Consider the following 17,059-nt stretch of genomic DNA (forward strand, 5'->3'; position numbering starts at 1 on the left):
TGTTTCTCTGGAGTCCGGATGTTGCCCGTACCTTGAAATACCAAGAAATCTGGATCTTGACAAAAAATAATTGACTAACCCCCTCTCCTAAACTGCCTCAGGTGCTTCTGAAAATCTACCATTACCAATTCTAGACATTCAGAAGCATGAGTAACACCCCTCCTCCCCCCAGCAAAATAAGATTGGTTTAAAAATGAGATTTTTGTTTTAATTAAAAAACCTGTAAGTGTGCCCCACCCCCTTTTTGCTTTTAGGATGCCCTAGGGTCACATTTTCAAGTCCGTCTGTCCTCCCAACCATGAGATCTAGAAACTTACTTTCTAAAAATAAAAGTTGTGTTTCTCCAATAATTGCTTGTCTCCAGGAGCTGGGACTTTACGTCAAACACCAAATATCACAAGACTTGTGATAAAGTCACACAAGTTAATGATATTGAAACTCTCCTCCCATGTTGTCAGCGTACCTGCCTCTTCTAAAACTGGTGAGCTTCTCCACAGCAAAAAGAGCTTATCTCTGCTCATCCAGTAAATAAACCTGTTCCATGTTTATACCAGAAGTCAGAAAAAAATAAAAATATCAATTCAGAAAGGCTGCCACTATGCATCATGGGAGTTGCAGTTCAGGAGCCTCATGTATAGGCTTGTCAGAATTAGATTTTAATAATGTTGATGGATATTATCGATGTTTGTTTGTTTATTTTAAAACATTTTTCAATTTCTATCTATTTAGATTTTCACAGCTATGGGAAATTATGGGTGTATCGGACAATAATTATTTAATGACATGTTGAGAGTAAAAAAGCTAAAGCTTTATAACCGTTGAAACAGAAATTGTCTACGTCACATGTCGAAATACATGGAGTAAATATCCTTACATAAAATTTTTATAAGTTTTCAAGCAGCATTTTTCTTTCTTTGCCTACCTGTAAATTTCAATGATCATTGATGGAAATATGGTTTTCTTGGTTTGTGTGTGTACAGCAAAATTAGTATTTATTTACATTTATTGATAAAAAAATCTAATCCTGCCAAGCCGACTCATGCGCCACTTTCCCTGCATTGGGAAATCAACTCTGGTGGGAGATTGGATTCTAAAAGGTGCTTGCTGCTGAGTTTGGCTGTGCCTGTGCAGATGGGCACAAGCCATGATGTATGTAATGACCAGGGCTAGTAAAATGGTTTGATAACAATCAGGAAGCACAGCAGATTTGCTTCTTTCGCTCTCTTCTCCCCTCCTCCCCCCCCAAAAAAAAAAAAAAAAATAGGCAGAAGTTTTAGGGTTGTTCCTACACTGTCCATTCTCATTAAAGGTCTGCACTAAAGTTAAAATCAGATCTAGCTGCAGCCATATTTAAAGCTTAAATATGGTGGCTGTTGGCATGTTCCTAACAAGTTTCCCTGAATATTGTTTTTGCCCAGTATCATGTTACGGATTAGCCCCCTAGTAATCAGCAGCATGATTTTATAACATGGATTCTCGGGGTGGGGAATACCTCCCCACAATGGACTGGGAGACCATGCTAGAAATAATCCCATTTAAATACAGTCTCAATCATAGTGTGGGCAGGGCCTTATCCAATTTCAGTCCAGATCTTACTCATTTTGCAAGTAAAACCCACTTCTTAAAAAGTCTGAAAATAGCTTCTGCTTCCATTTAAAATGACTGACAATTACTATGGGATGGTGATGTTAAACCTAATAGGAAACATGCTTTTAAAATGGCTGTCAATCTAAACTACACTATCAACTTTTAGAGGAGGAAGTACCAAGTAAATTGGTATTGGTGTAGGGCTAGGTACTGTTGCAATGGACATTATGGGTCAGGACGCTGGTTGTCCTATGTTTTCTGCCACTACAATTCAGCCGCAGTGTCCTCTAATCTGTTCTGCCCACCTCCTCCCAAACCGGTCCTTGACATGTTACAGAGGAGCCCACTGATCCCTCTCCTTGCTCAAGGGTGGATTGTGAATTTTAGTGCTAATGAAGCCTCTCTATAACAGATGCAAGGGTCCCTTGCTTACCATGTCTGTAATGCCAGACTTTCCCAGATTAGGAAGCAGAGGAAAAAAAACGCGAGATGACATGTTCAGCGAACGAATGAACGCCTCTGCGACTGCTGATGCAGAGCTCAGAGCCTGGAGGATGTCCTGGTCTGGAAAAACTAGACATGGACATGGAACACAGAAGATTTGCACAGGAGCAGGAGCATGATATGCAACAAGATGTTGCGTATTATGAGGGATCAGACCGACATGCTGAGGTGTCTGGTAGAGCTCCAGGAAGAGCAGCGGCAGGACAGACACCCTCTGCAGCCCCTCCAAAATGCTCTGCTGCCTACCGCTTTGTGATCAAGTGGTCTAGGAGGAGAGTAAGCAGGGTGCAGTATGTGCTGCACTCCACCCCAGTGGAGGTGAGCAGAAAGACGCGACAGCCCCTTTAAAAACTGCATGCAACCACAGTTGCTTGCACAGTGACACTTTACAATGTAAAGTTATCCTTCTTTCCCCCCATTAAAACAGGTCACAAATAAAACTTTGTAGCTTTAAAAAACATCTGTCTTTATTCATTCATAGCTTGGGTGGGGAGAAAAGGGGAGGGGGCTGCTAGAGCAAGCGTGGGGGATGGGAACTAAAGGCACAGCACAGACACATTAATGCAGTTCATTGCAAAACTGGTTTTTCAATGCTTCCTGAAGACGAAGTGCTCCACGGTTGGTTCTGAGTGTAGCGCTGGAATCTGGCTGCTCAAAATTTGCAGCCAGCCTATCAGTCTCCACAGCCTAACCCTGGGGGAACTTTTCCCCCTTCGTTTCACACAAATTATGAAGCACACAGCACGCAGATATAAGTGATGGGATGTTCTTTTCACTGATGTCAAGCCTAGTAAACAGACATCTCCATCTGGCTTATAAGCAGCCAAATGCACGTTCAACCACCATTCTGCACTTGCTGAGCCTGTTATTGAAACGCTCCATCTCGCTGTCCAGGTGCCTGGTGTAGGGCTTCATTAGCCAAGGGAGCAAAAGGTAGGCAGGATCTCCCAGGATCACTATTGGCATTTCCACATACCCAATGTTTATTTTTTGGTCAGGGAAGAAAGTGCCCGCCAGCATCTTATTGAACAGACCCAAGTTCCTAAAGATGCGCACGTCATGCACCTTTCCAGACCACCCCACGTTGATGTCGATGAAACGTCCCGTTATCCACAAGGGCCTGCAACGCCATTGAGAAGTATCGCTTCCGGTTTATGTACTCTCTGGCAAGGTGGTCAGGTGCTAGGATAAGGATATTGTCCCCTCGCAGTTTGGGAACCCCATTGTGGCAAACCTGTCCACTATGTCCTGCATGTTTCCCAAAGTCACTACTCTTCTTAGCAGAAATCTATTGATGGCCCTTGCACACTTGCATCACGGCCGCTCCAATGGTGGATTTACCAACTCCGAATTGACCGGTAGCCGTCTGGGGTTGCCAGCTTCCACAGAGCGATGACCACTTGCTTCTCCACTGTCAGAGCTGGTCTCAAGTGAGTATTCATGTACTTCAGGGCTGGGGAAAGCTCTGCACAAAGTTCAAAGAAAGTGGCCTTTCGCATACGAAAGTTCTGCAGCCACTGCTCATCATCTTCATAATGATGCGATCCCACCAATCTGTGCTTGTTTCCCGGGACCAGAACTGGTGCTCCATGGACTGAAGATGGTGCATGACCACCTGCAGCAAACAGGAATTTGTTCCGCTCTATGGCTTGTACCAGGGCGGCCTTAGTAACATAGTTATTTTCCATGCTGTGGCTCCCCTCTTGCCCTTGAAAATACTGCAGGATAAGTCATGAGGTATTTGTGCAATGATATTGCAGAGCTGAGCGGGCTCCATGTCTCTCCAGCAACGGCGTGCGTGCGGCATAGAAAAATGGTGCAAAAAAAGTGCAGTTTGTTTGGGACAAGAAGGGGGAGAGCATGTTGCATCATGGGAGGATGACAAGCTTCCCAAAAGCCTCTGCGGCTAGTTGCACTGTGGGATAGCTACCCACAGTGCACTGCTTTGAACGTCAACCCAAGCGTGGTGAGTGAGGACGCAAGAGTCTGGTGCAAAAAGCGTGATGTGATCACGCTCCTGCAACTTCTAAAATTTGGCGAGTAAAAGTAGATTGACTTCAGTCTGCAGTGTAGACATAACCCTACTCTGTATCACTATGCAGATCACATGGTTCTTGTGTCGGAGTCTTGTAGTTGGGTTTCTCACCTAACATAGTGACATCTCCTCACCAGCATAGGGAAAAGGCTGAACCATGAAGTTGATTGCAGTGTTGTTGTAGCCATGTTGGTCTCGGGATATGAGGGAGATCAGGTGGGTGATATTAATTTTTTCTTGGACCAACAAGTGGACCCACGAAGGGCAGCTGAAGTTACTGTAGAATTGCAAGCCGTGCTGCTGAGCTGGATCAGTCTTTGCCACGAGAATAGCTCTGCTCCAAAGCACAGTTGGTTAAAACTAATCTATTAAGGCCTTGATTCAGCAAGGTATTTCACACTTGTTTAAGTCCATTCCTATTTAACAAAGCACTTAAAGCATGTGCTTAAAGGTAGTTGTATGTTTAAGCCCCTTTGAAGTCTGTGAGACTTGAGCAGGTGCCAAAGTGAACTGGGATCTCAGTCCCTTCTCCATTTAGGAGATTGTTGTAGGGTTGGTTCTTGCAAATCAAATTACAGAAGATTTGACATTATCTGGGTGGCAAGCAGAGCAGCCGTTAACAGCACTGTCCTTTCAGGGGTTTACTACAACCCTTGAACTGTTCTGATTGAGGACAACCAGATTAAAGTCAGTGCCTTTGCTCAGGTTCTTCTGGACCTACCATTAGCCTGATGCTCAGGACCTACACACTCCCCTTCTCATGTACATTCATTCAAGGGTCAGGCACAATTTGGCCTAACAAGTTGAATGACATTTAACAGCTATGTAAGGGACAAGGTTTGCTTGCATCTATTACACAGCAAGTGATTTTAAATAATAAATCAGCCTTTACTCGGAGTTCTCACTGTGCATTTCCTTTGGGAGTCCTAAAAGGGGGAGATTTAAAGGATAGTTAAGATTGCTCAGGCCCCAATCCTGCAAACACTTATTCATGCACCTCACTTTATGCGACTATTCTGGTGAGTGAAGCTAAGCATCTGTGTATGTGTCTGCAGGATCGGGGCCTAAAAAACCATATTATATGCTGCCTCTGTCCACAGCGGGATCCCGTTGCTGTCAGTGGGAAAGATGTGGGGCTATAGGTGGCTCAGAGAACTTGGGTCTAATAACATGTTTTTACCTTTTGTTTTAAAAATTAAAATCCCACATCTGAAGCTCAGTCACGTGTGGGATCCATCCTGGGTTCTGTGCTGCTGCTGCTCTGCTCAGTGTTTTAAAAATCCCAGACAGTTCTAAGCGCTGTGCCGGAAGCGGATCATCTTATTCTTCCCACCAATCCTTTGTTTCCTTTCACACTCTGTTCTCTATTACTTGATGTCACTTATTTTTATTGTTCTCTTCAGAAATATTATTATTGAACCTTGAAAAACTATACAATCTAGAAATATAATCAACAATGCACTAGCGCTAAGCTAGAGCCTTTTTTAGAGCATGACTGAAATAGCTGCATTCGCAAGTTAATCTCCTTTTGTAATCCAGTATCTTTGCTTTCCTTTTTAGGGGCCCCTTGGTTTGGATGGCAAGCCAGTAAGTAGTGCGCTAAGTGTCAAATGTGCCATTTATTTATTTCTAGTTACTCCATGAGACAGATGCATGCAGAGCCAAATTCTATTATTATGGAGTTGTGCATTATAATGATTACAGGGTGCAGTACAACCAGGTCACTCAGTGATTTGTAACGCAGACAGACTTTGGGATTTACCAGCTTAGGCCCTGGTCCTGCAAATCGGTGTTTCTCAACCTTTTAAGTAGCAAGTACCCCCTAACTTCTGAAAATGTTAATAAGTACCCTCAACACTTAATATTCCATGGGATTTTAGAGTTATAGACTAATGTGAGCCATACGTTGGAAGAAGGGCTGAGTATATAAGGCTGTGATATGACAGATGTAAGATCTAGTGCAGGCAGGGTCACCACCTTTACACCAGGGGTGCACACCTCAAGTATGTACCTGGGCTAAAGATGATGTTGGCCAAAGCTAGGAGGCTTTGAGCAGCATGCCAATGCTGGGGAATATAAAGCACCAGGCCAAATGTTTTGCCATAGATTTGAGAGGAGGAAGGGGTGAGAGAGAGACAGGAAAAGAGGGTAACTGGTAAAATCTGGGGCTGTCATAGTTTTCTGGGCACTGGGCTTTGAGCCAGGGAGGGGGGCTGCCACCTGGGCAAGTTGTAGGCGGCTGCCAGCCGGGGAGGTAGGCAACTGCCACCCAATCCGAGCTGGGGCAGAGGAGGCTTCCGCGCCGGCTGGGACCCAGGGATGTGGGCAGGCAGCTGCTGCCCGTCTTCAAGCCAGGATGCTGGAAGCTGTCCATTGGCTCGGAGCTGGGGCACGGGTGGCTGCCGCCCAGCTGGTGAGACTCAAGAGGCTGCCATCAGGCTCTGACCTCCCCCGGAAGCTAGCAGCTGCCTCCTGCCTCCCACCCCGGAGCTGGGACCTGGCAGGAAGCAGGGGGCTGCCGCCCGCCTCCCCCAAGAGTCAGCAGCTGCCACTCACTTCCCAGCTGGGGCCAGCGGGCTGCCGCCGCCCAGCTTCCCCAGAAGCTGCCACCCGCCCCTTCACTCAGTTTTTCCCTGGGTGCCCCCTGCCTGTGTCTCGTGTACCCCCAGGGGTTTGCGTACCACAGGTTGAGAAACTATGCTGCAAAGGATAGCTTCTGGGCAGACTGCAGAACCCAGATGAAACCCTGCTGACTTCAGTGGAACTAATCACAGTGTGTAAAGTTCAGCATGTTCGTAAGTCTGTAGAGGATCAGGGCCTCTGTGAGAATGTACTCTGAAAGGCGACTGTAACATAACACTGGCATTCTGGAGTTTGGTGGTTTTTGACTCAAGTAATTTTTATATACAGTGTGCTCGGTTTACAGATAAAAAGATGTACTATTCTAAGTGTCAGCCCTATAAATTCAACTTGAGATTGGAAAGCAAAGTTGGGTTCTTTCCTTCTTTTGTATCATCTCTAATAAAACACATTCTGCAGGCCAAATTATGCTCTCAGTAACATCTGATGAATGAACCTCATTGCTTTCCATGAGTTTGCACAGATTGTCCTGTAGTTGGAACTTAACAAACAACTCCATTGATGCAGTGGTAGGAAGAAAATCAAGCACACACTCTTAGCTGGGTGCTAACAGGAATAAAAAGTAATAATAAATTATTAAAATTGCAAAAGTCCCTGAATACACACAGGGAGCTAATCTGCTGAGTAGGGGTGTACGTTTCTCCAGAGCAGTTTGGAATAGTCTCTGTGCATGAAATACTCATTACTGAAATAGTGTTTTGTGACGTATTGGGATGGGGCATAGTTTGGAATCCATTTTTACAGATGTTCTCTTGACTTCTTTCTTTTACTTGGAAGCCTATTGGAAACCCAGGTACATGTCTCCTTATTGTCTTTATAAAATCAGAGCCTTTTGATAACATGCTAACAGAACTTGGCCAGTTATGATTTTTTTCCATAGAGGATATTTAAGAACGGTCACGTGTGTTTTCAAACTGCATTTCCTTCCACGATCACTAGAGGGCCCCATTTGAAACCTTTTCAAGCTACATTAAAGTGACTCTGTTGAGAAAGCTAATAGGGGCTAATACATTCATTTCAATTGCAAAGTCGTTCTCGATATTTGTTCTTAGCCACTTCGGGAATGTTTCATTTCAGCTGCAAATATGCTGTATTTCTGGGGCTACATTGAAAAAAAGACTACTAGTAGAAAACAGTAAGGGTGGACCAACAACATTAATTGTCCATGCTGTTTTCAGTATTTTTTGGCCGACCGGGAAAGAAGAAATAGTAGCAGTTTCAAGAAAAAGCCAGTTTTCATGTGTTTTCCATCCCCGTTTTAAGGACACAATGGTTGGGATTTTCAAAGGGGCTGAAGAGAATTAAGGGCCAGATTTTTAAAGGTAGTTAGGTGCCAAAAGCTGTAGGTAGTGCCTTATGGGATTGTCAGAAGCATCTGGGCACCTACCATTGATTTCAGTGGTAAATCTCAGCAAGCACCTATTTTGAAAATCTTGGCAAGCACCTATTTAGGCACTACATTACCTTTCAAAATCTGGCCTGAAGTGCCTAACTTCCTTTGGTTCCTTGGAAATTTCAGCCAAGAGCTTTGGATAGATTTTTGTTAAGGTGCCCAAATTCCTGGGCTCCTATATTGTCAGCATACACATAGAACTGAATGTTTGCAGGATAGGACTCTGAGTGAAGAGAGGGACATGAAATCCATGTGTATAATAGTGTGATCTACTTTTCTTCAGGCCAGTAATTCCCTTGGTCCACATAGCAAACATCCACCAACACAGAGAGAGGTGGGATGTCAGGCTAGATGATTGTAATGGCCACTTCTGGCCTTAAAATCTATGAATGTATGTAAGTAGGATATCCATGTGTAGAGCAAATATAGGTTATAGTCCCAACCTTGCAACAGGTTCCACAGGCAGACCCCTGCATCCCTGATTTCAATCAGGCGCTTTACAGGTGCAGATGTCATTGGCCTGGGCTCTCCTGCAGGATTGGAACTCATCTCACTTGTTCTCAATTTTTTGTCTCTTCCCTCCTTCCCTCACCCCCGAAATATAAATAAAATAAAATAATATAAAATGACAGGGTTTGCTTGATCTAAAAGTCAATCAAGTAAGTCTGATTTTTCTCTTTCCAAATCAAGTTAATTACTTTAACAATAATAATTGTAATTTCAACAAATGTTTAACATTTTTTAAACAGTTCAATTAAAAAAAGAAACCTTACTTTGTCCTTAAGAAAGAGGTGGGGGGGAAGGGAGAAAAAAAAGGAAGAAAATTTAGATTGGAACCATTTTACATACACCAAACAAACCCACATCACGTTTTGGTGGCAGTGAAAAGGGTGGGAATGGTTACTGGATGTAAATAGTTTGGTTTGGTTTTTCAAAGCCAATCCCCTATAGAGTGAACACATGGGAACAGAGAAACTGGAGGTCTGGGTCCTGCAACATGCTGAGCGTTCTGCTGTCCAATGTGGTTCAGCGTCTCACAGGGTCTGGCCTTAAATTAGCAAAACCCAAAAGCAAAAGAAGACCCATAAATTAAAAGAAGAAATAGAAACCACAAATACATACAACACACACTACAGGGCCCATTCTCCTCTCGCTGTGTGTGTTGATCCTGATGGTTGGAAGTTAAATTGCAAGCACCAAGGCTCGAAGAGACACCTCCGGGAAGGCAAAAACCAGACTGAATGAAAAAGCAAACCCAGCCCATCAAATGACCATGCTCAGACCATGCCACTCGTGAGCTTGTCAATGGAATGCTCTTGACGGAAAGAGGCCAATGGTGTTGCCTGAGGCCAAACTTACAGCAAATGAGCTGCTGTGCTAGAAAGCTAATGTTTCTGCCATTGCGCCTCCATCTTGACCTCCTGCCTCCTCCCTGCCCTGTGGCACATCAGGTCTTGCTTAGCTAATGCTCCTGCCGTTCATGGTGCCGAATGGAAACAAAAGACTTCTTTTGCCTTAAACTTTAAGTGACACACACATCAGAGCATATTCCGTGGCTGCTCCTTGGGGCTCTGACCCATCTCTCTCTGCCCATCTCAGACAGAGAGCTATTTTGGAGGAACAGCAGATGGGCCAAAGAAAACATCCTGTCCTCCTTGTATATTTCAAACAGCTATATAACTGGGAGTAACATACTTGTAATGAAACACTGAGCACGTGTTTCTAGAAATGATTTGCTAGCTCGAGTAATGTCTTGCATGTAGTAAATATCAATATTATGCATGCTTGAGATACAGATTAAAAAGGCTTTTTTCTGTTCTTTTAGTCTGGGGGTTTCCTGTTGATGAGAGAGGGAAACAGATATGGTCTCATTGGTGCTTCCTAGACGTAAGCCTTTTATGTAAAACAGCTTGCCGCTTAAATAAAAAGAGAGAGAGAAATAGAGTTGAATGTGAATCAAATCATAAAATAAAGAATCTTATTCTTTCTAGTCAAGACATTGGAGGAGAGATGTGTGTGCTGATGTATTTGCTGCTTTTTTATTCTGCTCTCGCTTACATTTACAGGGACCTCCAGGACCAAAAGGGGAAAAGGTAAAGGACTAAACTCACCAAAATGTATCTTTAAAACCCTCTACAATGCATTAGCAAATACTTCAATTGTTTCCCTGGCACTGGGATTTTGTTAGTTAAGATTACCCTAATATGGTAGAGTCATGTCTTGTAATTGTTTCATGGTGGAGCCTAGGGAGCTAAATTCTCCCTTTATCTTGGCAAAACCCCTGGAAGGGAAAAAGTTACAGTAGAAAATGCTTTAAAATGACAGGGTAATAGTAATATTCCATTCTCTCCTGCAGGGAAAAGGATTAGCAGAGGCTAACTCTTCCAAGATATAGGATTCATGGTGATCCTCATAGAACTTGAGACATCCACATGCCACCCTCTTCTCCCATTTTCTCCAGCAGCACAGATGGCTTAGTGGTTGTGCTCTCCTATTTCCATGTTAATGCTCTGCCTCCTCACCGAGAGTTAGAAAAGCCGTGGAAAAGTGGTTATTGCGATAATAAAAGTTCTTAGCCAAGGCACCATTTTTCCATGTAGGTTACAGGCAGCTGCTATGGGAACCTTCAAAATAGAAAATACCTTGTAGTATCTGTTGGTCTCCTGCCAATGAAAAATAGTTCCCCATCATCACATTGTCTCAAGTCTTTGTCCTACCTGGTTTTGAATGAGTTAAGCTAGGGGACTCCTGCCATTTCCCTTGGGGTACCGTTCCACAGTCTAGTAGGCCTCCCACTCTGTCTTGCACGTCTGAGATTTGAACTCTAATTGCTGTACCTTTGCTGTTTTGTGTGACATGTAGGGTGAAGAAGGGGACATCGGACCAAGGGTAAGTACCAATAGTTTCGTTTTCCTTTATTTTAGAAAAATAAGCATGTTCTATGTGTAATATTTGTCACTGCAAACTAATGCAGTGAAGGTTAGAAAATATCATATTTTGCCATTGGTATTGATTCTTGGGCATCATTTTTCCTTCCCAGATAATTACGGTCTAGAGACATGAAAGCTTTATTTAAGAACCTTCCGTCCTATGAGCCAGGCCACTTTTTGGATTTGTTTCCCATCTCTAGATCTTTTTTCCCTTGAGAAAAGAGAACAAAGAAATACTGGCAGGCTCCGTGTTCCACCTGAGACAACTATTGTTGTTTATTTGTATTGTGGTCGTACCTAAAGTTGTCAGTCACGGGTCAGGGCCCCCATCTGTGTTAGACACTGTGCACATACATATAGTGACAGAGATGCTCCCTGCCCCACAGAGTTTACAATCTAACTATGTGAGGAGAGACAGTGAGTAGGTACAACAGGCAGCCGTGGCAGTGTGAGGTGCCAGTGAGTTGACCAGTGTTATAAGTTTGTTTCATCGTGTCTCTTCTGTCCTGGACTATTCTATTCATGATATATTCTCACTCAGTTGTAATTGCTCTGGGCTGCCTCTGACTGAGGATAAAGATGTTACCAACCCAAGTGAAGCGAGAACAGTTTCTGCCATAACATATGGAAATTAATGACCTGTGGTGGGAATTACACTAATGGATATTGTTTCTAACCTGTGAAGTTAGTACAACAGAGTGGTTTCCTTCAGCAAATATATGGGATCAGGCTTCTAGCCAGAATGGAGCGGCTGGGACAGGAATGGTAAATGAAGGCTCAACATGTCAAGAAATAAGAAGTGGTGTGGTATGGGTGCCATCAGATATGTGCTTTCTACAGTAGTATGTTTTATTCAAGTGAGTAAAGCCTGCAGTGTATAGACACCGGCTGAGGTGGAGTTCCTATGTCTGATGGAGGTGCCTGGGAACGCTCAGCGTTGTTAAATTAGTGTTCTAGTGTGCACCTGTCTAAGCCTAGCATCTGACACATAGACGAACCTAGGAGTTGGCTGTTGGAAGAAGGCTCAGCTGCTGCTTTGATGTGTGACTGTTGGCATCTTCTTTTTGTGTTTAAATGCAGTGTGAGCATTTTGTGAAGGAAACCCATATGGATCCTTCCTGATTATTAAACATACAGCACTCTCCTTTGCATAGCTGTGTTCAGACTGAGTCTCTTACATTCGGGAGGCTTTCCTTTGAAGCTGGACGAGGTTGTCGTTAGTGGTGCCATCACTTTTAGAAGGTCAAGTGCCTCACTCCAGGCTTCTTCCAGACTCTCCATCTGCAGGGTCTCCGAATAACCCCCTCCCCTCTGATTGTTCCACATAGTTACTGAAGTGTCTTCTAACAAAGAGCATGAATTACTGCTGAGCAAGCAGTATGTGAGCTGGTCACAGTCTGCACACGGGGAGTGGAGAAACAAATTCCTGGTGATCTTCATCAGATCACAATCGAAGCGGAGTAGACCTTGGAAAAAACCCAACAAAACAAGGGCCGCCCAGCTACGCAGCAGGGAATGTGGTGTTAGGTGGGCCTTTGAGATTCAGGTGTGAACTTTGTCCTTTGCTCACAGGTTAGCAGTTGCTGGGATCAGTGCGCTCAGCAGGAAGGGTAGAATCTGTCCTGACGCCTCATCTCTGCTTTATTGGGAGTAGGCGTCCAGAGGGAGTGGTATCCATCTCCCAGAGGTCATGAAGGACAGAAGAGTGGATAAAACGAAGGGGCCCATGGGACTCAAAAGAGCCCCTTCAGCCTGAAAAGGGAAGGGAACTTTTTATGCCATTCAAGTGACTTTTCCATATTATCCACTGAAATGACTACTTGTATGGTAATTACTCTTACTGCACAGCACTGTGGGAAGTGTATTGTGAGGCAACACTATCACTGTCTGTCTAGCACAACACTTTCCAGGGGAATTGATGGTTGATGGTGTTCCCTGTTGCTTTCTCACTATCTTATTCATTGGAGCTTGTTGCAAATGATGAACTGTGTTCTGCAGGAGGAGTGTTTTGGGTGTGTGTCTAGAGGGGAGAACAGAGCCCCTCTTCAACTGAGCCTGAGCATTACATTTGGGTGCCCCTTGAAAAGGAGGGTTTAAAGCACTGGTGGGTCTGGTCACCATGCAGTAGTGTGTTGTGTTACTTTGTGATCAGGGTCTTTCAGCATCTTTGTGGTGAAGAATGATTATTTTGTATTTAAAAACAAAATTATATAAAATCTTCCTGTATAACTCAGAGCTGGAACCAGGATACCAGCAATGCACTTATTGGACATGTATGAGGGGAAACAGACAAAGGAACGATCTTTCTTGTGCCTTTCTCATCCTCATGAGGAATATTTGCCATATGCAACATCATGCGGAGATAATTGCTTTTTAAACGTTTACTTAACGTTCTGAATAAGCGCTAAAAAGTTCAGGCTTTCATCTGATGAAGTGCTGGTTGCCTTCAGTCCAGAAGGATTAGAGGGCATGTGGCACTCAGCAGAATCAGGCGCCTAAGGTTGGATGTTCTTTCATAAGCATACCTGGTGTCACCATGATTGAGGTAAACTGACCATTCCGGGGGAAATTTTCAGACTCCGAAATCTATTTGCAGGTTGTCCCATTTTTCAAAACTGACTCCTAAGTGCCCAAGTCAAAGTTTCATTGGCTTTTAAATGGATACTTGGGCTCCTAAGTCACTTAGGTCCTTTTGAAATGCTTAAGCCTCCATGTTTAAAACACTGAGAGCAGATTTGGATTCCAAGATTTGTACCTTTTCTCTTGAGATGAAGTTCACCCCTGTGCAAAAGGTCGGCCGAGGCTTAGGCATCATTTAAATTCCCACCCAAGTCCTCAAAAGATGGTCTAAGTCGGTGGTTCCCAACCTTTTTGGCTCGAGGGCCACAAATATCATTTTTACAACCCTGAGGGGCCACCAGTCTATCAGCTCCTAAAAAACGCATTGACGGATACACCATTAAGGACGACAAACCAATCCATATTGAAACTAAACATTTTGGTGCTCCTGTGCTCATTTTTACATTCCCTCTTTTACACCTACACATTACTTACAGTACGTCCCACACGCACAGACAAAGCACTGGCTTAGATGAGTGACTGTCACTGCACACCGAGGTACATGGTCTGGCAGCTAAGTCACGGTGAGTGGCCTGCTAAGTGCAGGCCAAACCGGAAGGCCCTGATTTTTAGAGTCCTGCCCCTCTTCAAGCATGGTGGATCCTGGCTGCTCCAGCTGCAGCCTCCTCCTCTACTCCCCCCCCCCCCCAAATGCAGCCAGATGGAAGAAGTTCAGCAAGGAGGCTCCTTGCTGATCTCCCATCCCTCTGGCTGCAGCAGGGAAACTGCACGTGTCCTGTAGCCCCGTATGCTCCAACTAGGTCGCTAAGCAGTGGCTCTCTTCTGCAGCCAGGGGGATGGGAAATCAGTGCTCCCCTCCCTCTGGCCCCAGCAGGGACCCCAGCACCAATGGACCCAGGAGAAACACTTTGCGCTGATCTCCAGTCCCCTTGGCTGTAGCAAGGAGCCTGCACCGGTCTTATAGCCCCGTGGCAACACGCTCTGTCTGAGTCCTTAGGCAGCGGCTCCCTTCTGCAGCCAGCAGGAGGGGCGTGGCAGGCCACTTTGAAAGACCCCCCCAGGCCACTTTTGGCCCCCAGGCCACAGGTTGGGAACCACTGGTCTAAGTGGAGTGTGAGCCTTGTGATGGCTTTGGTACTGAATCTGGATTGCAAACTGTCTGGGGCTCTGAACAGGTGCACCAACCTGTCCAACTAGAGACCCGTAATGGCCTGCATGGATCGCAGTGCAAGATCAGGACCTTTGGGAACTACAGAAGAGATGATTATTAAGGCCAGCAGGGACTACTATGATGATGATCAAGTCTGACCTCCTCCAGAACACAGGCCAGAGAACCTTACCCAGTAACGTTGGCACCCACCCAATAGCTTTTCTTTACACTATAGCGTATGTTTTAGGAAGGTATCCAGCCTTGACTTAAAGGTTGCAGGTGTTGGGAATCCACCACAAACCTGGGTAATTTGTTCCGATGGTTAGTTACCTGCTGTGTTATTTGCCCCTTATGGCTACTCTGAATTTGCCTAGCTTCAGCTTCCAATCACTGGATGGCATTATGCCTTTTTCTGCTAGATTAAAAAGTGCCCCAAAATCTAACTAACTGACAGACAAAAAGAGATCCCGGCTGACGAGAGAAAAACACAAAGGAATCTAATGACTGCCGGGGTTTGACTCTACAATGACCTGCTCCGCTTTGTGGAATGTCATGGTGGTGTATTAAATACAAAACCTCTTGAGTGATCGGGCAGCAATTTTCTTATGTAACTAAAAAAAAAGGCTGAAAGCAATTCACAGCTGTTGTCAATTACACAGACCAAAAAAGCACATTCAGAAGTGTCCATGTTATGAAATATGTTTTTGCCCCAATTTCTCAATGTGTTGTGTCCCTAGGGGATCCCTGGCTCTGGGGCCTCACCAGCACGGTTAAGCAATCACATTCTGGTTCTAAAGGCCTGTGGTTCACAAACAATTCTGTTATGTCTGAGCTTCTGCGGTACTTACTCACCATTCAGCACCTCTGTTCCTGTCCCTAAAACATGCTCTCCTCTGATACCACCTGGCCCAGAGTAGTTCTGTTTCTGTAACTTAGTCTGTATTATCTCTGCAGCCTCAATGGTAGCTTTATTTCCTAAAGTTGTTTCCTAGCTGTTAGAGGGAGACGTGTCACAGCTCTGTATGATGATGATCAAAAAGGATAAAGAATCAGATTGAATAAAGAATTGGTAATAATTAAAAAGGATAAATAACTGGTAATGTATCCAATAAGAGCCTGATTAGTAAAATAGTATGGAGGGGGAAAAGCCTATTTAATGCAAGGCTTAGTACAAAAATAGTATGAGTAGGTTGGGTATGGAAAGTCTAGAAAATTAAAAGTAAAAATAAACACTAGTGAATGTTCTGGAGAAAATAAACAATGAAAATGAGGTGAATGCTGATAAAGATGAACTATGAAAATGTGTTGCTATGTACTCTATGTATTGCTATGTACTTCTGTTCTTGTGTGTAATAACTTTATTAGGGCTTAATTTCCTATAACCAGCACCTATGGAAAATGTGTACCCAAAACAGATAATTGCATCGGTGGATGTAACTCTTGCTCACTTAGTTAGTTTATACAGGTATTATGTGCTAATTTTTGAGAACTAGTGCCCAATTCTACAAACACTTATATGTGTGAGTAACTTTCCTTGGTAGTGCTATTTGCATGCATAAGTGTTTTCAGGATCAGTAACTTTACCTGGAAAGTTTGCTTTCATTTATTTACTGAGAGGGAGATGAACAGTAGATATTCATCTCATGTAGGACACCAGCATTAAATTGTGAGAGACGAACTGGCCTCAGCTTTCCTCTGCAGCATGGGGCACAGGTCAGTTGCTGGTGGATTCTCTGTACCTTGAAGTCTTTAATCATTATTTGAAGACTTCAGTAACTCAGTCTTAGGTTAGGGGTCTCTTTTAAGTGAGGTGCACCTTGGGGTACGCAAGACAACTCAGACTCTTGAAAGGGGTCTAGTAGTCTGGAAAGGTTAAGAGCCACTGGCTTAATTGACGGCATATTGGCTTAGCAGTTTAGGAGCCAGGCGTTATCATCTGGACACATCAGGAAGGTGTCAAGAAGCTGTAGACTGTGCAGCTCAGTCTCAGACCCACTCAGCTGCCAATCACCGAACACTTCCGTTTTCAGTGAAGCGTTCAGCACTTGTCTGCAGCATTGTCAATGGTGCTTGAAGAAAGATGTTACTAATAATGTGTGTTATATCCTTCTAGTACATTGGGAAGTTACAGAAACAGGCACAGGCAAGCAACAGCCTGCATGGCTGAGATGACAAAAATATTACCACAGTCTGTAGCTGAGACTGAATTTGGAAAAGTATCCCTTGTTTTTCTCTCAGGA

At 44.1% G+C, this 17,059-nt stretch overlaps 1 protein-coding gene across 1 annotated transcript in view; it reads left to right on the forward strand.

The window, feature by feature from the left end:
- Positions 1 to 17,059, forward strand: part of LOC137165289 (collagen alpha-1(XXIII) chain-like) — a 68,281-nt gene that overhangs the window by 16,770 nt on the left and 34,452 nt on the right. Inside the window, exons 2-4 of the mRNA XM_067566495.1 lie at positions 5,687 to 5,713; positions 10,226 to 10,252; positions 11,022 to 11,048. The gene's annotated coding sequence lies outside the window, so the exon portion shown is untranslated. The remainder of the gene's footprint in view (positions 1 to 5,686; positions 5,714 to 10,225; positions 10,253 to 11,021; positions 11,049 to 17,059) is intronic.

This window comes from Emydura macquarii, unplaced genomic scaffold (genome assembly GCF_026122565.2).
Source record: "Emydura macquarii macquarii isolate MOO-44397 ecotype Brisbane River unplaced genomic scaffold, CSIRO-AGI_Emac_v2 contig_2768, whole genome shotgun sequence".
Lineage (NCBI taxonomy): Eukaryota > Metazoa > Chordata > Testudines > Chelidae > Emydura > Emydura macquarii.